The 24168-nt window shown below is 41.5% G+C and overlaps 1 non-coding gene across 1 annotated transcript; it reads right to left on the bottom strand.

The window, feature by feature from the left end:
* Positions 1-13235: 13235 nt before the first annotated feature.
* TRNAA-AGC (transfer RNA alanine (anticodon AGC)) lies at positions 13236-13311 on the bottom strand. Its single transcript has one exon. It is a non-coding gene; the product is annotated as a tRNA-Ala (tRNA).
* Between the last annotated feature and the right edge of the window lie 10857 nt (positions 13312-24168).

Consider the following 24168-nt stretch of genomic DNA (forward strand, 5'->3'; position numbering starts at 1 on the left):
TTTAAAAAACTGCCAGAATGTGCTCTGAAGTGACTGTATCAGTTTATATTTCCTCCAGCAATGGAAGAGGGTTCAAATTTCCCAACATCCTTCCCAGCTTTTGTTACTATGTCTTTTTCATTCTAGCCATGTCATTGTGTTTGAAATGGTTTCTCACTATGGTTTTGATTTGTATTTTTCTAAAGACTAATGTTGTTGGGGATCTTTTTATGCTTATTGAACGTTGTATATCTTCTTTGAACAAATTTCTATTCAAATCTTTTGTCCCTTTTTAAATTGTTGTGTTTTTGTTGAGTTTTTTTAAATACATTTTGGATAATAGAACCTTATCAGATATATGGTGTGCAAGTATTTTTTACAGTTTTGTGTATTGTTTTATAGTTTTTTACCTTCTTGATAATGTCCTTTTAACATGACAGTTTTTATTTTTAAAAGTCTTATTATTATTGGTGTGGCAAGATGATGATGGAGTAGGTAGATGTTCCAACTTTCACCTCCCAGAACCAAAATGGATTACAACTTAATTTTAAGAACAATCATCTGGAAAAGCCAACTTTGGGCTAAACCAAGAAGAATCTGTAACCAAAGATCACCAAAGAAGCTACACTGAGACTAGTAAGAAAAGCGGAAATGTGGAGAGGGATGCCCAGCTCCCAGGAGCGAGACACAGCCCACAGGAACTCATGTGGTAGAAGGGGAGTTTCCCAGAGAGGGGAGGGCCCTGGGCCCCAGGATCGAAGCCCCAGCCTGCAGCCCCAGAGCCTAGAAGAGGTGTACAGAGCAGTATTTAGCTGTGAAACAAGCCAGGATATTGTTTGCAAGAAAGAGACAGATTTTTATAGACCCAGGATTCATCTTAAAGTGACCACGCAAAAAATCTCTTTCACAACCACTCACCCGGGGCTCTGGGGGAAGGGGTGAGCCGAGAGGACTGGAGTAGCAGGAAGAGCATGTAATCTAGGAGGCATAGGAGAAACATTTTGAGGGACAGTCACCCTAACCCCTGGGATGAGTCACTCCCCAAATCTAAAGTGAATATTTTTCCTGGATCCAGCAATGCCAGCAAAGGGAAGCAGATCACTAGCCAAACAGAAGCTCTTCTGCTGCAGTCAGAGCAAAAGAATTACAGTGGTACCTTGAGATATGAACAGACCAACATATGAATTTTTAAGATACAAGCCATGACTCGGTCTGTATTTTTGTTCGAGATCCAAGCGAAATTCTGAGATATGAGTTGTGACTCAGGAAGCTGCTGCTAGTTGGCACACTGGTGCATGGTCCAGTATTGGCAGTTTGATATACGAGTTGACTGACTTACAAGCTCAGGCACAGAACAAATTAAATTCATATCTCAAGGTACCACTGTACTTAGAAGCAGGGAGCCATCAAGGATACAGTATTGAGTGCTGAAGTCTGAGCTTCATCGCCACCCCCACCCTGCTGAGTGTCGCTGGAGGGCTGGCAGTGGTGGAATGTAGGAGCGTGGTCCCGTTAGCAGAGGCGGAAGCTGGGGGCTGGCTGCACCTGTGGCCAGGGCACGAGCATAGTCCGCCAGAGGAAGCCGAAGCCAGGGGCAGACTCAGCTGTGGATGGGCCACACAAGTGCAGCCCCACCCACAGGGCCAAGGCTTGTGGCCCTGGTGCAAAAGCACAGTCTCACCAGTGGGGGCTGGGCAGAGGCCAGGGCCAGCCAAGGCTTGCAGTCCCACCGCGTGAACACATTCCCACCCACAGGGATGAGGTAGAGCCTGGGGCTGGTCAAGGCTTGCAGCCCAGGAGTGCAAAGGCAGTCCCACTCATGGAAGTGAGGCAGAAGCCAAAGCAACCACAGCGGTGGGCTGGGGCATTGGCAACACCTGTGCCCGAATGCCCGACATGGTGGCAGAGGGGATGGTGGGCCAGCAGACAGAACACATCTAGGAAACAAAGAGGCGATACCCATTGGACTCCTGTGTCCACACCCTTCTTATACACAAACAAAATGGGAAAGCAGAGAAATGCAAGCCAAAAAATCAACAAGACAAATCCTAAGAAAAGATCTGAATGAGATGGAAATAAACAAATTACTGGAGAGTTTAAAATAATGATTGTCAGGATGCTCAAAGATCTTAGAGTAACAATGGATGGACATAATGAGCACCTAAATAAAGAGATTGCAAGTATCAAAAATGACACTGAAATAATAAAAAAGAACCAGTCAGAAATGACAAATATAATATGAGAAATGAAGACCACACTAGAAGGAATTAAAAGCAGGATAGATGAAGCTGAGGATTGAATCAGTGATTTAGAAGACAAGAGAAATGAAAGCACGGAAGAAAAACAGAAAAAGAAAAGAGGTTCAAAAAGTCTGAGGAAACTCTAAGAGAACTCTGTGACAACATGAAGAGAAACAACATCTGCATCATAGGGGTTCCTGAAGGAATAGAGAAAGATCAGGGATAAAGAATCTGATTGAAGAAATTAAAGCTGAAAACTTCCCCAAATTGATGAAGGAAAAAGTCACACAAATTTAAGAAGCACAGAGAGTCCCAAAGAGGCCCACACCAAGACACATCATAATTAAAATACAAAAATTAAGAGATAAAGAAAGAATACTAAAAGCTGTAGAAGAAAAGCAGTGAATTAACTACAGAGGAGCCCCCATAAGGATGACATCTGACTATTTAACAGAAACATTAGAGTCCAGAAGGACATGGCAAGAAATATTCAAAGTAATGCAAAACGAGAACCTACAACCAAGACTTCTCTATTCAGCAAGGCTACCATTTAAAATTGAAGGAGAAATAAAAAGATTCCCAGAAAAAAATAAAACTTAAGGAACTCATTAAAACCAAACCAATGCTACAAGAAATGTTAAGGGGTCTGTTGTAAACAGAACAAAGCAGGGGGAAAAATCTAGTAAAAGAGGAATGTAGATTTAAAGAATAAAAAGGCAATAAACAATTACATATCAATAATAACCTTGAATGTAAATAGATTAATGCTCCAATCAAAAGACATAGGGTAGCTGAATGGATAAGAAAACAAGACCCATACATATGCTGTCTACAGGAAACCCACCTCAAAACAAAAGATATACATAGACTGAAAGTAAAGGGATGGAAAAAATATTTCATGCAAATGGAAATGAAAAAAAAGCTGGGGTAGCAATACTTATATCAGACAAAATAGACTTTAAAACAAAGGCTATAGTAAGGAAAAAAGAAAGCCACTACATAATATAAAGGAAGAAATTCAACAGGAAGATATAACCATTATAAATATCTATGCACTTAATATACATAGGAGCATCTAAACATAAAAACAGATTTTGAAGGACATAGAGGGTGAGATCAACAGCAATACTATCATAGTAGGGGATTTTAATACCCCACTAACATCACTGGATAGATCCTCAGGAAAGGAAATTAACAAAGAAACAGCAGACTTAAAGGACACACTAGGTCACATGGATTTAATAGATATCTTCAGAACCTTTCACCCTAAAGCAGCAGAATGCAAATTCTTTTCAAGTGCTCATGGCACATTCTCTAGGATAGACCACATGTTAGGACACAAAACGAGTCTCAATAAATTTAAGAAGATTGAAATCATATCAAGCATCTTCTCTGATCCTAATGGCATAAAACTAGAAATCAACTACAAGAGAAAAACTGAAAAACACTCAAAACACTGGGAAACTAAAGAGCAAATTATTAAATAATGAATGAGTTAACAATGAGATCAAGGAAGAAATCAAAAATTTTTTTGAAACAAATAAAAATGAACATACAACTCAAAATTTATGGGACACAGCAAAAGCAGTCCTGAGAGGGAAGTTCATAGCACTACAGGCATACCTTAAGAAGCTAGAAAAAGCTTAAATAAGCAATTTAACCCTGCATCTAAAATAACTAGAGAAAGAACAGCAAGTAAAACCCAGAGGAAGTAGAAGGAGGGAAATAATAAAGATCAGAGTAGAAATAAATGACATACAGGCTAAAAAAAAAAGACAGAGGATCAATAAAACCAAGAGCTGGCTCTTTGAAAAGCTAACCAAGATTGATAAACCTCTAACCAGACTCACCAAGAAAATAAGTGAGAGGACTCAAATTAATAATATTAGAAATGAGAGAGAAGTAACAAATGACACAGCAGAAATCCAAAGGATTGTAAAAAAATACTATGAAGAACTGTATGCCATAAAATTAGACAATCTAGTCAAAATGGACAAATTACTCAAAACATATACTCTTTCAAAAATCAATATAGAAGAATCAGAAAACCTAAACAGACCGATTTCATCAAATGAGATTGAAACAATTATCAAAAAACTTCTAACAAACAGAAGTTCTGGGCCAGATGGCTTCACAGGTGAATTTTAACAAATAATCAAAGATGAACTAACTCCTATCCTTCTCAAGCTATTTCAAAAAATTCAAGAGGAGGAAAGACTCCCAAACTCCTTTATAAGGCGAACATAATACTAATTCTAAAACCAGGCAAAGACAATACAAAGAAGGAAAACTACAGACCAATATCACTGATGAACTTAAATGCTAAAATTCTCAACAAAATATCAGCAAACCGGATCCAGCAATACATGAAAAAAAAATCAGACATTATGATCAAGTGAGGTTTATTCTGGGAAGGCAAGGCTGGTACAATATGCACAAATCAATCATTTTGATTCAACACATAAAGAACGAATGGATAAAAACCACATGATAATATCAATAAATGCAGAAAAAGCATTTGATAAAATCGAGCACCCATTTATCATCAAAACTCTCAGCAAAGTGGGGATATAGGGATCATACTTCAACATGATAAAGGCTATCTATGACAAACCCAAAGCCAACATCATAATCAATGGGCAAAAATTAAAAGCAATCCCCTTAAGATCAGGAACAAGGCAGGGGTGTCACCTTTCACCACTCTTATTCAACATAGTTCTGGAAGTCTTAGCTATAGCTATCAGACAAGAAGAAGCAATAAAAGGCATCCAAATTTGAAAAGAAGAAGTAAAACTATCATAACTTGCTGATGATATGATACTGTACACAAAAACCCTAAAGTCTCAGTCAAAAAACTACTGGAACTGATAAATGAATTCAGCAAGGTGGTAGGATATAAAATCAATATTCAAAAATCAGTGGCATTTTTATATACCAACAATGAACTGTCTGAAAGAGAAATTAAGAAAACTATCCCCTTCACTATTGCCACAAAAAAAAATTAATAAAGTACCTAGGAGTAAATTTAACCAAAGAGGTTAAAGACTTGTACTTGGAAAATTATAAAGTATTGATAAAGAAAATCAAGGAAGATACAAACAAATGGAAGCATATACCATGTTCATGAATAGGAATAATAAACATCATTAAAATGTCTGTATTATCCAAAGCAATCTATAAATTCAATGCAATTCCTTTTAAAATACTAATGACACACTTCAAAGCTATAGAACAAATATTTCAAAAATTTATATGGAACCATAAAAGAACACGTGTAGCCTCAGCAATCCTGAAAAAGAAGAATAAAGTGAGGGGTATCACCCTTCCTGATATCAAGTTATACTACAAGGCCACTGTACTCAAACATCCTGGTACTGGCATAAGAACAGGCATACAGATCAATGGAATAGAACAGAGAACTCAGAAATAAACCCACACCTATATGGACAATTGATATTTGACAAAGAGGGTAAGAGCATACATTGGAGTAAAGACAGCCTCTTCAACAAATGGTGTTGGGAAAATTGGACAGGTACTTGCAAAGAAATGAAACTGGATCATCAACTTACACCATTCACAAAAATAAATTCAAAATGGATAAAAGATTTAAATGTAAGTTGTGAAACCATAAACATCTTGGAAGAAAACATAGGCAGTAAACTTTGTGATATCTCTCACAGCAATATATTTGCTGATTTATCTCCACAGGCAAGTGAAATAAAGGACAGAATGAACAAATGGAACTATATGAAGCTAAAAAGCTTTTGTCAGCAAATGGAGCATTAACAAAATAAAAAGACAACCCACATAATGGGAGAATATATTTGCTAATAGTCTGACAAGGGGCTTATAACCATAATTTATAAAGAACTTGTAAAACTCAACACCAGGAAGGTAAACAATACAATCAAAAAATAGAGAAAAGAAATGAATAGACACTTCTCCAAAGAGGATATACAGATGGCCAATAGGCATATGAAAAAATGTTAAACATTACATATCATTAGAGAAATGTAAATTAAAACCACAATGAGATACCACCTCACAGCTGTCAGAATGGCGCTCATTAACAAAACAACACATAATAAGGGCTGGTGAGGGTGTGGAGAAAAGGGAACCTTCCTGCACTGCTGGTGGGAATGCAGACTGGTGCAGCCACTATGGAAAACAGTATGGTGATTCCTCAAAATATTAAAAATGGAACTGCCCTTTGACCTAGCTATCCCACTTCTAGGAATGTATTCTAAGAACACCAAATCAATGATTTAAAAGAAGAAATTCACTCCCATGATTATTGCAGCATTGTTTACAATAGCCAAGATCTAGAAACAGCCGAAGTGTCCATCAGTGGATGAGTGGATTAAAAAGCAGTGGTACATATATACAATGGAATACTATGCGGCCATGAGGAAGACAGAAATCTTACCTTTCATGACAACAGGGATGGACCTGGAAACTATCATGCTAAGTGAAATAAGCCAGACAGAAAAAGAGAAATATCATATGACCTCACTCATGTGAGGAATTCAATAAACAATGTGAACTGAAGAATGGAACAGAGGCAAAAGAGGGATCACAGGGACCAGAGGGAAAGTGGTCAGAGGAAAAGTAGAAGAGAAGATGGGATCAGAGAAGGGAAAGAGATTAATGAAATTATATATACACAATACAGCATATAGAGAACAGGACAGCAAATTCTTGAGGGAAGGGGGAAGGCACTGGGGGGAGGGGTAATGGGGGGCACATGGGGGTGAGGGGGAGATATATTTGGTGGGTCACTTGAATCTATGTAAACACAATAAATTAAAATCATAAAAAATGCCATTTAAAAAAGTTTTATTATTTTTTTAATTTGAGGGAGAGAAAGAGAAACATTGATTTGATGTTCCACTTATTTATGCATTCATTGGTTGATTCCTGTATGTGCCTCAACCAGGGATTGAACCTGTAACCTTGATGTATCAGGATGATGCTCTGAATAACTGAGCTACCTGGCCAGGGCCAACACAAAAGTTTTTAATTTTTATAAAGTTCAATTTGTATATTTTTTGTCTTTCCTTGTGCTTTTGGTGTCATAGCTAAGAAACCATTGTATAATCCATGAAGATTTATATCTGTTCTCCTTTAACAGTTTTATAGTTTTAACTATTACATGTAGGTATTCTTCATTTTAATTTTTATGTATGGTGTGAGGTAGAAATCCAACTCTGCTCTTTTGCATACAGATATCCAGTTGTCCTAGTACCATTATTCTTTTCCCCCACTGAATTATCTGGGCACCTTTGTTAAAATATATATAAATAAAATAAAAATAAATTAACCATAAGTGTATGGGCTTATTTCTGAGACAATTATTATTTAGATGATAAGATTTTTCTTTCAATACAAAATATTGCTAGATTTGATAATTTCTGTATTTATAGTCATGAGATTACCCAAATTTAGTCATAGTAAATTGTTTTTTTCATATTCTATTAAATATGATTAGCTATTATTTTGTATTCATAAATGAGATTAATATATTGTTTACTTTTTAAGTGCCGTGTCTGTTTGGCTTTGTTATAAGGTCTGTGTAAGTTTCATAAAATGAGTGCCATCTTTTTCTCTTGTTTAGAAAAATAGGGGTTTAAAATGGTTCAAGGTCTAAAATGTTTGATGTCCCTTGAACCCTCTGAAATGGTTCACTTTACTCAACCTGATACTTACCTCTGTTGGTGGAGGTCCCAGGTCTTTGCAAAATGATGTATTTAAACCATAAATGAATAATTAACTCAGCTGAGTTTAAGTTATGTTTTAAGAATACTATCTTAACAGCAATTTTATCCCCTTCTTCCTCAATCCTCACCAGCTAGAGTTACCCTCTAAATTAAAAGTTTGCTTATCATCTTTCATTTGTCTTGAATGCCCGTCATTTTCCCCGATTTCCAGCTGTTTCTACTTAATCTGAAGAAGACACAGCCTGTGGAGCTGACATGCTTGCTTTTCTTCATACCTTGTATCTGTATTTACAGTAAAACTTTACTGTGGGACGGTTAGAGCATGGACTCTGAAACCAGGAAGCTTGACTCGGTGTACACTAGCTGAATGACCTTGGCAAGGTCTTAGTTTGCTCACCTGTAATACAGGGCTAATGCTGCTTGTCCTCCAAGCCCATGAGAATATCACCTCTTTTGGAAAGATTTCCTTCCTCATTAACCAGCATGAGCTCACCCTAGGGCAGTGCTCCCCAAACCTCCTTGATGTGATAAATCCCTCTGCCTTGTAATTGCCTACTCTATTTGCCTCTCATTGGGCGGTTGGGGTATGGGTTTCATTAACATACCTCACACAATGACCCATCCATGTATTTTTTTAAAGGAACATGACCCCTTTAGCTAGTAATGAATAGGAGGGTGAAGGCACATTTTGTAACAACATTTTGAAACATATACTGGACATATGTAAACACTTGGGTCTGTAGGACTCAGCCAGTTTCTGTCTGACTATGGGAAGCTGCCTGTCTCCAAGTGTCTGCACAATTGTGTAACCAACAGAAATAGCAATTTCCTATAGGGCTAACCTAATAACACCTTTCACTCAATTCATCATTGCCTTACACTTTGATTATACAATTTGAATCCCACTAAAATAAGACTAAAACGTAGACTTAGGTGATGGGTTTGTAACAATGAAAAAATAGAAGCAAAGCTTCTTTTGTAGTTGGTACTCCTGTTGGTCATGACCTGCTTCATCCACCAGCAAAAATAGAGATTCATGTGGCTACACATCCGTGGGCTTTGGGTCTTGCAGCCAACATCAGAACTCTCTGAAGCCCTCTTCTGTTTGAAGTCAAGTTTTGAAATGAACTCTGGTTGAAATGCTGTGTCCTTGAAAGGGTCCTCTTCCCTTCTCTTCTCACCACCCTCTGAGCTCGAGGGTTGGCTAATTTTTTCCCTTCCACCCTCATTCTGTCCCTGCCCTGGGGCTCTGCTTGTGCTTATTGGAGGAGCAACTCAGAAACAGGGGGCCAGCAGGGCTGGCCACATCCCATCCAGCTCACTGTGCCTGCTGCTGCAGTGGACCTTGGACATTCACTGCTGTAAAGGGTTCTGTTCCTTCTCCTCCTGCTCCTGGCCCTGTGCTTGTCTTCTTTCCAGCATCTCCTCAGAAATGGCCTGGCAGCCGGAGCTGTCATAGATGTCGTACTGGGCCTTCTCTAACAGCACCTCCAGTGTGGGGAAGACCAGGCCACACAGCACAGCCTGTCATTGGCAGTGACCAGCCGGTTGGGGGTGTCCCACAGCTCCTGTAGGTGGCTCTCCTAAGGGCCTGGCAGCTCTGTGTCATCCAGTCTGGTCAGTGTTGTACTTCCTGGATTCCAGGTACCAGCACAGGTCAGTGTTGGAAGCTATCTCAGAGGGGGAGCCTTCCCTCTTCTGCCTCCTGATGAACTCAGCTTCCTACATACAGGAGCTTCCTGCTGACCAGCTGGAAGCTAGCCTGGGCCTCCCACTGTCTGCACATGGCTGCAAAGGCACACACACTTAGCTGGGCAGTGTCTTTGTCACCCATATAGACAGTAACAGCAAGACTAGTACCGAGAGTAGAACTGGGACTAAAGGGAGCTATTCTAGCCCAGAATCCCCCAGATCCTTGAGGCAAAACAGACATCTTCCTGATGGGAAATGGCTGACTCTGGCTGCAGAGATGGCTCTTTCTTCTTTATAGTCCCTGAGAGGAGGAGGAAGATTGTCATCAGTGTCCCAAAGGGATCAGTGCCAAACCCACCTTCAGGACTCTGGAAGGGTACTGGCTCCAGGGGCCCTTGGGCAGGTCCCTCACCTCCCTGTGCCTATTTCCTCATAAAATGGGAATAATGACAATGTTGACCTCATTGAGCCACAACAGAGATCAGCTAATGTGTAGACAGACATACGCATAAGTTATAGATATGACGATAAAGATCAAATAATGTGCCCTAGTTGGTGGTTCAGTGGATAGTCCGAGGGAACACAGGAGAAGCGATCATCTGCTTCTCTCCCTCTTCTCTCCCTCTTCTCACTCTCTTTCCCTCTCTCAGCCAGTGGCTCGATTGGTTCAAGTGTGGCCCAATTGGTTTGAGCATGGCCCTGGGCACTGACGATAGCTCTGTTGGAGCCCATCAGCCACAGGTGCTAAAAATAGCTTAGTACTCGAGTGTTGGCCCTAGATGGAATTGCCAGGCAGATCCCAATTGGGGTGCATGCAGGAGTCTGCCTCACTATCTCCTCTTCTCTCACCTAAAAATACCTTAATTTAAATTTAATTTAAAAATTTTTTAAATATCAAATAATATACAAATGTAATTGCCAAAAATAACCAAACCCAGAAAGGCCGTGACCTGGTGAACAGATAGGCTGTGATACATCCACACAATGCCATGTTATTATTAATGGAAAGGAATGAACTCCTGATACATGCAAAACAGCAGTGGGTCTCTAGTGCATTCTGCTCAGTGAAAGCAGCCAGACGAACAAGACTGTATCATGTATGACTTCTTAAAGATGGCATCCCAGGAAAGGCAAAACTACAGGGGAGAGGACAGATCAGGTGCAACAGCAAAGGTAGTGAGGACAAAGGGTCACAAAGGAACTATTGGGGGGATGAAATTGTTCTGTGTCATGATTGTGGTAGTGATTACACAAATAAATGTACCTGTATCAAAATTCTTCACATTGTATACTTAAAATCAATGCATATTACAGCTCAATAAGGCCAATTTAAAAAGCAAGGCATGGGAAGTACTTCAGCCAGGCCATTGAGCCCCAACTTCCCCTTTGGCATTTGTAATGTGTCTCCATCTTATCTCAGGGGACATCTTGCCTTTGTCTTGAACACTCATTGTACCCCCATCACCATGTAAGTGTTTGCCATATTTTTAACTTCTTTAATACTCAAAAACAAAAACAAACAAGAAAACTTGAAAAATTGTACTGTTAGATGCCCACTTGACAGTTTAGGAAATTGAAACACAGAGCTTTAATTATTTTTATTTTATTTTTGTATTGAATTTATTGGGGTACACAACCCAATACATTATCTGCACACTGCATTGTGTACCCATTGCCCCAAGCAAAGTCTCTTTCTGACCCCATTTTATCCTTTTGCCAACCTCCACCCCTGTTCCCCTTTCCTGGTAGCTGTCACCACACTGTTGTTTGTGTCTATGTGTTACACACACACACTTTTTTGTTTAATCCCTTTGGGGCACAAAACATTTAAATGACTGATGGTGCCAGGCACTCTGTCCCAAGAGCCCATCTGTTACCCTTAGGTGCTGCCCATTTCACTGTGGTCTTCAAATTGATATTCTAGAGTAACTTTAATCAATTATTATAAAGAAATTTTTATATTCCTGCTGAAATTACAGGATTGACATGTCAACTGTTTTTCAATGCATATTAAAACATAATGATTAATATTTTATGTCTTCATCCTCATATGCCCTGAGATCACCTCATGTACTTCAACACTGGCCTCTGTCATACCCAGTATCTATTTTATGGCCAATACAACAATTTGGTAGCAACTCCAAGGGGTGATCTTGTGACCACTTCCTCGGGCCTTTCTCCCAGAGAACACACCTAGCTACAATCTCCTGCTCTTTCTTTCAGTCTACCTGTCCAACACACTTTACACTGTTCTTTGTGGAGTCTGGGCTGTCCAAGCTGAATGTGGCTCCAACTGTTGGTGACTGTTTTCCCCTGTGACTTGAGACCTAGTGAGGACACTGCCTTTTCTCTGCACCTCAGATCTCTGCAGCCCCAGGTGGGTTGGTTCTTGCCACGTAACTCCGAGAATCCTCTCCTGTTTCTTCACCTGCACAAACCTCACTCTAGACACATCACCCTGGCAAATCTTCCCTACTGCCATCTCCCTCTTCTTCAGGATGTCCTTGTGTTTAAACAGTTCATCAAGGTGATGGATTAAAAGTTATTTCAAAAGTAACCCCCGAATCCTCCACAGCCAACACCTAAGAATATACTGCTTTCTCTCCAGAATGAGAAGCCACTGTGTGAGATAAACCCCACAGAGCTTTACAGATGATAAAATTCACACTTGCAGAAAAAAAAAAAAAAAAGACAGTGTTCCCTTATGTGAAGAGAGAATACTGTATATATGTTCTTTTTTACCAAATGAATCCCAAGACTGGCTCTATACAAACAAGGGGGTACCAAAACAAAAATAATAGATCCATGGAAGATACAGGTAGCCCAGAAAAAGATCGTATTATATATTTGAGTTTTTAAGGGATAAAGAAAATAACACAAGTCTGGGAGGAAAAGAAGACTCAGTGAATGTATGACAGTGAACAATTATATTCATTTTTAAAAAAATCAATTTTGGTTTCATCTCATGTGAAACAGATAAGAATATTTTCATATAGTTCAGCATTATGTTTTAATTTAAAATATTCACAAAGAGCCTGACCAGGTGATGGTGCAGTGGATAGAGCGTCAGCCTGGGATGCTGAGGATCAAGGCTGGAAACCCTGGGGTTGCTGGCTTGAGTGTGGGGTCACCGGCTTGAGCACAGAATCATAGACATAATCCCCTGGTTGCTGGCTTGAACAAGGGGTCACTGGCTCAGCTGGAGCCTCCCAGTCAAGGCACATATAAGAAAACAATCAATGAACAACTAAGGTAGGGCAACTATGAGTTGATGCTTCTTTTTTTTTTTTTTTTTTTTCCATTTTTCTGAAGCTGGAAACAGGGAGAGACAGTCAGACAGACTCCCACATGCGCCCGACCGGGATCCACCCGGCACGCCCACCAGGGGGCGACGCTCTGCCCACCAGGGGGCGATGCTCTGCCCCTCCGGGGTGTCGCCATGTTGCGACCAGAGCTACTCTAGCGCCTGAGGCAGCGGCCACAGAGCCATCCCCAGCGCCCGGGCCATCTTTGCTCCAATGGAGCCTTGGCTGCGGGAGGGGAAGAGAGAGACAGAGAGGGAAAGCGCGGCGGAGGGGTGGAGAAGCAAATGGGCGCTTCTCCTGTGTGCCCTGGCCGGGAATCGAACCCAGGTCCTCCGCACGCTAGGCGGACGCTCTACCACTGAGCCAACCGGCCAGGGCGAGTTGATGCTTCTAATCTCTCTCCTTAACTGTCTGTCCCTGTCTGTCTGACTGTCCCTCTCTCTAAAATAAATAAATAAATAAATAAATAAATAAATAAATAAATAAATAAATATGTTCACAAAGATGTACACAATAATATAAATGAAGCTACTTTAAAATGGACTGGAGCTGGAATGCCAGAGCCAACTGCCTTGCACCCCTCATGCCTCAAGCTTTGGAATGTTAATAACTGAGGTAAAATAACCTTTGGACTGGGTTAAGGGGAACACTGTGTCTGAAAAGAACTGTTTGCAAAGATAACAGGAAAGCAGATATTAGACTGCTGGACTGATGACTACTGGACTGAAAATTTAAAACATTGTTTAGAATTAGCATCACCACATTTCGTTACCAGCACCAATAGAAAAGCCTTCCTTCTATTGATATAATTGTTCCTCTTGTCTTTCTCATGAACAACACCTAGTGCCTTTGTTTCTGAATCGGAACATTAGTTAGGCTTCTTCCTTAATTAATGATCCCTGACTAGCTATTCTTATGGATCTTAAATAAGATCAACTGGCTCTCACTTTGAAAGGCTTTTTTTATTTCTAAGAAAATTTAAGTTAACATTTGTAATTAAAGGTTGGCTTTTTTCTAAATTTAAGTGATATCAATTTTCACAAGCATCTCTGAATATTTGTCATCTTTCTTTTTAACTTTATTGTTTAAAAAATCCCACTGTTTCAATTTCTCTGTCTCTGCTTTTTAATGATACTGAAATAAACAGTTCAGGAAAGGAAATGAGAGGCAGTTCCCAGGAGAAGAAATGCAGAGGGCTGATAAATACCATGTTCAACCTACTAACGTAAGAAAACTACAAATTAAAAACATCATGATTTACATAATATCATTTTCACCCATAAGATAAGTAAGAGTTAAAAATATTGACTTTACTAAATCCTGGTAAGGAAGGACAAGAGGAAAGAAATACTTTGATATTCTTTTTATAACAGTGTAATTTGTCTTTCTCAAAAGGAATTTGGTAGTATCCATTAAATTTTAAAGTGGGCAATGTTCTCTCTCCACAGATATAGATATAGATATAGACATATATCTATATAGAGATTTATAATATATAAATTTATATATTAAATATATATCTTTTTTTTTTTTACAAACCATAGAAGTTCATTGGGTAAAATTCATAGCACAGGTAATTACCCACTGTCATCTACAACTGTGGTTTGCCTCCTTAGTTCATTCTGCTCTTTTTTGCTGATGGGACTTTGATTTTCTACTGGGGTATGTACCTGCTCAGCCACTTAAGGGATATTGAGCTAAATCCTAGTTTCAGAGACAAGCCCAGATTGGCTGAAGCCAAGACTATTTTCTGGCTACAGTGATAATTCAGTGTTGGACACAAGCTTTAACCTAGGCATTTAGAACAAAACCAGGACTTATGTAGGACCAGTTGGAACTGGCCCCTTTTCTCCTCTAAATGAGAAACAGGACTGCTGAAATATGCAGCTATATGCAGTTACCCCTTGGGGCAAAGGGGCCCCTTTTGTGGACTAAAGATGAAGTGGACTCTGGTGAAAGACACTTGAACTGTCATCTTTTTCCTGAGAAACATTTACATGTTGTGCTATGTGGGTTAAAATAGCACACGGGGAAATATTTATTGCAGTACTGTTCATCATAGAAAAAAACAGGAAACATTTCAAATACTCATTAACATAAATCCTTAAATAAATTATAATATAACCAAGTTGTAGAATACTGCAGCAAAATGAAAGAGATCTGTATGTACAAATAAATGAATTTATATTAAGGGAAAGAAAGATGCAAAGAAATCTCACTTAGGTAAAAATTAAGCATGCTAATTCCTCCTCACAAAAGCCCCCAGACTAGTTCAATGTGACCATGTATGTAATGGCACAGAGGGGGTCTGAAGAAATGGGAACAGCGGTGACCTCAGTGAAGGGAAGAAAAATTAGGTGGGGCTGGGGAATATTGTATTTTTCAATAGTGACCACACCAGTATATTTCTTATTCCATGTGCCTTCTTACAACATAAAGTGAATACTCCTCTCTCGAGAAAGACAAGGTCCGTCCTCCTGAACCAGGGTGAACTTGCCTCAATCAATAGAATGTCAAGGAGGAATGCTTGGAGATGGTCAATACTAGGTCATAAAAGATAATATGGCTTCTTGGTCTTCTCTCTCTTTCTCTGTCTCTCTTTCTCTCACCTCTCTCCACTCTCCTTAGGCTCAGCCACCATGCTGTGAGGAAGCCCAGGCTGCTATGGAGAAACTACATGGAGGTGTTCCAGCCAACAGTTTCAGCAAAGGTCTCAGCCGACCACCAGAGGTGAGAGTGAACAAGCCTTCAGATAACTCCACCTTCCAGAATTTGAGTCTTACAGCTGGGGCCCCGGACATCTTAGAACATAGACTATCCATCCCTGTGGAATTCAGCCATCTGTCCTGCCTGCATTCCTGACCCTCAGAAATCATGAGCATAGTCAAAGGTGTTCTCTACACTAGCTTTTGGGACAATCTGTTATGCAGCCATAGTAATTCAGGGGTCTGTGATTATCCTTGTATCACTGAAATATGTTCCAGTGAGGCAGCTCATTGACCAGTGTCTGTATTGTTGTGAGTCTTCCTGGCCCAGCTGAGCACCATGGATCCCCACCACTCATCACTCCTGTACTTATTGGTTTAATCCCGTCCTGCATGTGCAGCAGTTACAGGATGGTTAACCTGAGGCCCCACAGGCAACTATTTACAATATTTACATAAAATTATTTTTTGCCTTTAGCCTTACCTTTCCATATTTTCCCTCTTTCACTCAGACTCTACATAAATTCTCTTCACTCCTCTCCACACTCCTGCCAGGTAGGTACTGTTGCCCACTTCACAGAGGAAGGTTGAGGCTCTGAGGGTTAGGGGAGGTGCCGGTGGGAAGTTGGAGTAGGGGCTCACACCTCAAACCTGCAGGCAGGACTTCTTTGCCAGGCTGTCTTATACAGTCCCTGTGGGTTGCTCCCTGGGGGTGGCTTAGAGCAAAGCCCCACCAATGTGTGCAAGTCCTTCACTTTCATGTGGCCTCTGGGCTGCTTCTGGCCAGGGCCATGGGAAGGCCCTCTGTCCCTGTCCCTTTTCTTGTTCCAGTCAAACATTTAGCTGAAGACCACCCATACAGAGCTCCTTCCCCCTTCCCCAGAGGAAGGGGGGGGGAAGATGGTCATGGCCCAGGTGGTCCAGTCCCTGTGTCCCAGCCCCCTGCATCCCAGACTTGGGTCCCTGCCCACAGTTCTCCCGCTTGTTCACAAGCTTTGCCAGGAACTGCAGCGCTTCGCCGCTATAGCCAGCAAGGCTAGTATGATAAACCCCAAAAAGACCAACACAGCACTTTTTTGGAGCACTGACTCCTGGTCAACTCATTTCACACATCACATAAGAGCTCTAAACCTCATCAAGAAACTTGGAGTATTTTCTAGTCTTAACTTTTTTTCCAAAACTCTTCCACAGATGCTGCCTCCTACTTTCCCACCCTTCTCACTCCAGAGCTTGGCTTGGGCGACAAATGAGGCTACAGGGAGAACCAAGTGAGCCAATGAGCATCCAGAAATGGCCTGTCCATGTGCATTCGTTGTGGCATTTCCATGGCTGAGCCACTGTTGTCAAGTGTTTTAAATGGGCAACACTCTTCTCTTCGCACTGGAAAGGGGAGGACTAACCACCTTGTCACCCCTTCCCAAAAAAACTCCTATTGTCAGATTTAACACATGGGGTGGGTGAGGGGGATAGAAGTAGTGAGCTGCCCCAGATGCTGCTGGCCAGGTCTCGGGTGGGCTCTGCAGTAGAGAGTTTCTCCCGGCGAAAGTCTGTCTTTGGGGCTATGGATGACCTCGGACTCTGTACTAAGTCAGCAGAGAGATCATCAGAAGCTGTCAGACATGTTAAAGATTACAATAGGGTGTGTGTGTGTGTGTGTGTGTGTGTGTGTGTGTGTGTTTGCTTTCTCTTGCTTTTTATAACTATTTAAAAAGAAGTGAGTCAGTGGACCATGTAAGGAATAACTCAGCCACATAGAAACTTGGGCCCCCGCACGAGTGGGAAAGGGAGTTTGCTTTTGTTTGCCATCCAACTTAATAGCAGGCTGCCCCTTCTTCGTGGTTTGTTTGGTGCTGTCTCTGGCTTTGGACCTTAACCTCAGAACGCCCACACAAATAGCCTAGGCCTTCTCTGTCATCAGAGAGGAGGGAGGGGTAGCTTCAGACTGGGCCCTCTGTCATGTCCACAGCTGTGTTCCAGGCCCCAGAGCCCAGACCTGGCCCAGAGCTTGCCTGCCTCCTGCCTGTTCTGGCTCCCTCGGGCCAGAATGTTTAATGAGAGTGCTGGGTGCAGAAGTGCCTTTTTTCAACATATGCTTCTTTGGAAGGGTGATCTCAGCTGGGAGAAAGGACTTCCTGGCTGGAGGCCATACATGACCCAGAGCTCCAGGATCCCAGCAGCTGACCACTCCCCATGCATGTTCTTAGAGAGCTGCATGCTGGGAGCTCTGGGGGCGGGGGAGGGTCTTCCCTCCTTCTGTGCCCAAAATGTGCTGGCCCTAGACCACCTTGGACACAACTCTCAGGACACCAGTTGCTAATTCATCCTGATTGAACCCTTAGATGCGTTGGCTTCAACTGGGAAGGTGAGATCCCAGAACCTCAAAGGCCAACAGTGGGTCACCATGATTTCTAAGAGTGCTGGCTTAGTCCCGCCTGGCCCTTTGTTCACATCCAAGACCCTTGCAACACCACTAGAAACAGCCTATGTGCTGACATTTATTATTTATTTATTTATTTATTTTGAACTTGACATATCATATTTCGGTTTACAGCAGCTACATTTCCTTTCTTTCTTCTTTCTTTCTTCTCTCTCTCTCTCTCTCTTTTTCTGGTTTGGTTGTTGTTTTTAATTGAATTTACTAGGGTGACACTAGTTAACATAATTATGCAGGTTTCGGGTGCTCAATTTCATAACACATCTCTGTACACCATATTGTGTGTTCAGTCCTCCAAATCAAGTCGTCATTCATCCTCATTTACCCCCCATACCCTCCTCCACCTACCCATTCTGGCAATCACCACACTCTTGTTCGTGTCCACTGTTTTCCTCTTTTTGTCCTTTTTTGCTCTATTCCTCCACCTCTCTCACCCAGCCCTCCTCTTTCCCCAGACAGCTGTCAGCCTGCTCTCTCTCTCTGTGAATCTGTCTCTATTTTGCTTGTTGGTTCATTTTGTTTGTTAGATTCCACATATGAGTGAAATCACATGATACTTGTCTTATTTAACCATAAAAGATCTGGGATGATTTTTTTTTTATTTCCACAATCAGACTGGCAACTGCAGACCCTTATCTGCAGACTGGCTTCTTCCCATTCAGTCTTCCATAAAAAATGTGTCTCTTTTGTGAGACGTTACAGTCCTTTAGTAGATGGTTGGGGAGGAGGCCAGACATTGTCCTTCCCCAGCATGCCACTCAAAGCCTCAGAGCTGGTCTGGCCCCTCCAGAAATGAAGCAGGGGTAGAATGGGAACTTCTGGGAAGATTGGATAAGGCTCTGTGAATTCCCACAGGAAATTTCCCAAGAAAGGAATCTGTGGTCAACATTTACCATCCAGAATGTGTGGTGGTCCACGCAGACACACCAGACTGCCACAGCTGTGCCCACAGTGCTGTGGGACCAGCTCCACTCCCCTCCACACCAGGGTTGGGGCTGTAGTTTTCAGCATACAAGTGTTTTCTTCCTTGGTTAAATTTATTCCTAAATATTTTATTCTTTATGATGCTCTATAAATGGAACTGTTTTTAAATATCTTTTTGGGATGGAATACAACATTTTTAGTTACTCAACATTGCTGAATTTGTTTATCAATTCTAACAGTTTCTGTGTGTGTGTATATTCTTTAGGTTTTTTTGCTATATAAAATCACATCATCTGTAAATATAGTTTTTTCTTTTGCAATTTGAGTGGCTTTTATTTCTTTCTATTTCCTAATTGCTTGGACAAGAACCTCAGTAAAATGTTGGCATGACGTGGCAGAAGCTGGCACCCTTGCTAGTTCCTGTCCCTGAGGAAAGTCTTTGTAGTCTTTCACCATTGGGTATGTTACTAGCTATGGGTTTTCATGTGTGCATTTTTCATATTGAGAGAATTCCCTTCTAATCTCAGTATATCGAGTGCTTTTATCATAAAAAGGATGCTGGGTTTTATTGAATGCTTCTTCTGCATCAGTTGAGATAATTATGTTATGTGGGGCTTTTCCCTTCATGCTACTAATGTGGTATATTATGTTGCTTGATTTTCAAACATTGAGCCTTGCCTTCCCAAGAGAAACCCAGTGGTGGAATTCAGCTGGTTCGCACGGGTTCAGCAGAACCGATACCTAATTTTTTGTTGAGTTTGCCGAACCAGTTGTTAAAATGGCACTTGTAATAAGGGTTCTCTCTAAGGTGGGCACCTGGGCAGCCACCCAGTGTGGAAATCACAAATTTACATTTCTTACTCTTTTTAACATCCATCTGTGCAACAGTGTGTTCTAAGCACTTGTAGTAATGTTCATTCTGTCTGTAGGTGAAAAAATTTGACAGAACTATGCTTGTAACATTTATTTATTCATTTCTTTTTTTTTCAGAGACAGAGAGAGAGTCAGAGAGAGGGATAGACAGGGAAAGACAGACAGGAACGAAGAGATGAGAAGCATCAATCATTAGTTTTTCATTGTGCATTGCAACATCTTAGCTGTTCATTGATTGCTTTCTCATATGAGCCTTGACTGCAGGCCTCGCAGACCAAATAACACCTTGCTTGAGCCAGTGACCTTGGGTCCAAGCTGGTGAGCTTTTGCTCAAACCACATGAGCCTGTGCTCAAGCTGGTGACCTCGGGGTCTCAAACCTGGGTCCTCGGCATCCCAGTCCGACACTCTATCCACTGCACCACCGCCTGGTCAGGCTATTTATTCATTTCTTAAAGCTCGTTATACTTTTGATAAAATACTACATTTTAATTCCCTCACATTTGTTACTTCAGTAAACAAACACATAACATAAAGAGAAAAGGTGTAAAGCAACCAAGGGGTGACAAGCTGTCATTGGAAATACCTTAAATAACAGGTTTATTGTTTTTTGTCAGGTATTATTTAATATTTTTTCATTAATATTTTGAAATTTATTCTTATAACAATCTAGTTTTGTGTACCTTTTTTTTGGTTTGAAGTATTAAATGCATGAAAATAACAAACTACCTTTCGTTATATTGTTTTTTTTATACTTAAAATGGTCATTAGGGCAGAGGACCAGTTGTTAAATAATTTGAATCCCACAACTAGATAAACTCCTCTTAGCTCTGCTCTGGGAAGGATGTCTGGTTCTGCAGCCCCTCTGCCCTCCCTGACCAGGCCAGTGAAACAAGAGGAGCTCACAGTGAGGAGAAATGGCTTCCATGAGGCAGAACTGGCTCAAGCCAGTGACAATGGGGTCATGTCCATGATCCCACATTCGAGTTAGCAACCCCTCACTCAAACTGGTGAACTCATGCTCAAGACGGAGACCTTGGGGTTTCAAACCTGGGTCCTCTGCATCCCCATCTGATGCTCTGTCCACTGCGCCACTGCCTGGTCAGGCTAAACAAATTATATTAAATATAAAATTAATAAATACTTAAAACTGATCAATTCCTAATTATCCTACCACATTGTGTCATACATAGCAGCTTGTTAGAGGGCTTAGAGAAGAATTGACACCATGGTAATAAGCAAAGGCTAAAACCAAGGCCTTTCTTCCCTCTCCCATCACCCATACCCACAGGCAGGGAGCAGGTTGTGACCCTGCACTGCAATGCTGGGACCCCTGTAGGCAGCTACTGGAGCCCACGGTTCAGTTTGTAAAGACAAGTTATTTAGGTGACTTTTCCTCAAGATCTCTACTTTCTGGACGTTTACATAATACTAGGCATATCTTATTCCTTCAGAGAAGTTCTGAGAACCCTACATGTGGGTCAAAATTCAGGAAGGGTATTCTCATCCACCATTTTCTAATTTCACATCAACCTAGAAATGTGGGGACCTGGCCAGTGGCTCAGAGGATAGAGCATTGGCCTAGTGTGTAGAAGTCTCGGCTCAATTCCCAGTCAGGGCATATAAAAGAAGCAACCATCTTCTTCTCCATCCCCCTTCTCTCCCCCTTCTCTCTCTCTTTCCCTCCCACAGCCAGTGGCTTGGTTGGTTTGAGCATGGCCCTGGTGCTGAGGACAGCTCCTATTGGAATTCATCAGCCTCTGGTGCTGAAAATACCTGAGTACTCGAGCACTGGCCCCAGATGGGGTTCCCAGGTGGATCCCAGTCAGGGTGCATGCGAGAGTCTGCCTTATTATCTCCCCTCTTCTCACCTAAAAAGTAATGGGGGCAAAGGAATATTCTTTACCTTTGAATTGGTGAAGAAACTGAGCCTCAGAAAGGTGGGAGATGTTTTCTATAGGATAGAGATCTAGCTTTTTAGACTGTATTATCTAGATGATGTGGGTGAATTATATATTTTTTAAAAATTAGAGGCCTGAGCTGTGGTGGCATAGTGGATAAAGTGTCGACCCAGAATGCTGAGGTCACTGGCTTGCCTGGTCAAGGCACATATGAAAGTTGATGCTTCCTGCTGCCCCCCCTTCTCTCTCTCTCGTTCTTTCTCTCTCTCTCTTCACTCTCTCTAAAAATGAATAAATAAAATTCTAAAAAAAGAAAGAAAATACCATAAACTTTTTTAAAAATTAAAGAAACACAAGGTCCAGAACTGGTATATTCTGGTGGGAAAAAAACTGAAGCAAATCCTCTGGCAATGTGTAGCAACAACCTTGGACCTAAGATGCCATCTGTCCAGCCATCCTGCTTCTAGAAAGTTATTCTTAAAAAATTAGAAGTATGCCAAAGAATTTGCTAGCTCGGTTTCAGTTGCGCCTTGATAACTCATGAACTCAGAAGCAACCTGGCTCTCAAGGCAGGAAGTTGGGCTAAATTGATTGGTTGGTATCAACTTCATGTGGGACTTGTTAGAAATGTAAATTCTTAGGCTGCACCCCAGTATGAACCAGCAATCTGTGTTTAAATAAGCCTGCCCTATAATTGAGCCAAAAGCCTGCTAGAGTCTGAGAATGGCTGGGTTACATATGATGGGACAGCTAAGCAATGGAATACAATGTAGTTCATGAACAGCATGAAAGACATGTTCACAGTGTAATAAGTAAGAGTATGCATCATGGAAGCCCAGCTCCATAAACCCAGTGCTGTAGATGTGTGTATGCACATGCACACCAAATGACACATACCAAAATATGAACAATGTTGATCTTTGGGAAAGGGGTTCCTCCCATCCTTTTGTTTATCTTTACTTTCTAAGTTTTGTACAATACATGTAAGAAAATGTTTTAAGCCTGACCTGAGGTGGTGTAGAAGATGAAGCATCCACCTGGCACACTGAGGTCACCAATTTGAAACACTAGGCTTGCCTGGTCAAGGCACATATGAGAAGCAACTGCTGCGAGTTCATGCTTCCTGCTCCCCCCTCACCCCTGACACCATCTCTCTTTCTCAAATCAATAAATAAAATCTTAAAAAAATAAATAAAAAGAAAAAATGTTTTAAAAATAAGCAATAAATAACCTCTAGTTTTATGAAATACCAATAGAATTTAAAAAGAAAATATCTAGGCTTACTTTGCAAAACCCCACGACCCCTGCCCATCTGTCTCTAGGATGCTTCACACCAGATCCTGTGGGCACCATCCAGTTCTGGGCATTCACCCCTGGGTCGGAGGGCAGGATTGGCTCCCTGGCTGCAGATAACAGGCCTGGGATGAAGAGCAGAACCCTACCCTTGTCTACAAACAGTTAAATAAACTGGCTAAAGAGAAGTCCCATGGGAAAGATGTGACGTTTGTTTGTGAGAAAACATAAACAAGGACAAATAAAAATGGAGAAATGTGGCCACGGGCTCGAGAGCCCGATCAAAGCCAGATGGGCAAGCAGGCCTGGCTGCAGGGAAGAGAGACATATGGTGGGAGGCTCCCAGGGTGCACTAGGAGGGCCAGGAGCATGGGAGTGGGGGGCAGCTTTCTACCTCTAACACAAGCACAGCCTGGGGAAGGAGGCGTGACTGGGCTTCCAGCACTCTGAGACCTGATGAGCTGATCCAGTTGCTAGAATGGGAGAAAGGTCCCCGGACTCTGTTTTTGTAGCCCCGTGTTTGTAGAATAGAAAAAAATCAGCATTTATCTACCATTAACTAAGTGCCCTTCCTTAGTGTCACCACGTTCTCCTCCACTCGCGGGTGTTGGCGAATCAGGTTCCGGATGCTCTGCTCTCTTCCCTGACTCAGAAACTCCTCACGTCCAGGCTGAGACAGCCCTCTCTGCCGGTAGTTATGATTTCCTCTGTCCACAGCTCTGAAATAAAGTGCTTATCCTATTTGCCTGCCATGTCCTCTATTTAAGGACCATATCTTTTCTCTGCTTTTCTGCAGTGGCAAGGACCATACCTTGTAATGGTTAACACTTATAGAGTGTTTACAAGTTCTAGACACTGTTCAAACTGTTTAACGTGCAATCACCATTGGAAAATCATAACACTACTCTGGGGTCACTACCTCCAGTTGACAGATAAGGAAATGAAGACAAAGTCGCTGGACTTGTCAGAGTCATGCACAATTTAAGTGGTAGGCAGAAAAATTAGAGTTTGGCCATCTGGGTTAGAGCCCACAGTCTGAACCATGCTGAGTGCATGATTCCGTCAGTGAAGCAGCAGGTTGGTCTTTTCAGCGAGTGCAACTACAT

This window comes from Saccopteryx bilineata, chromosome 9 (genome assembly GCF_036850765.1).
Source record: "Saccopteryx bilineata isolate mSacBil1 chromosome 9, mSacBil1_pri_phased_curated, whole genome shotgun sequence".
Taxonomy (NCBI): domain Eukaryota; kingdom Metazoa; phylum Chordata; class Mammalia; order Chiroptera; family Emballonuridae; genus Saccopteryx; species Saccopteryx bilineata.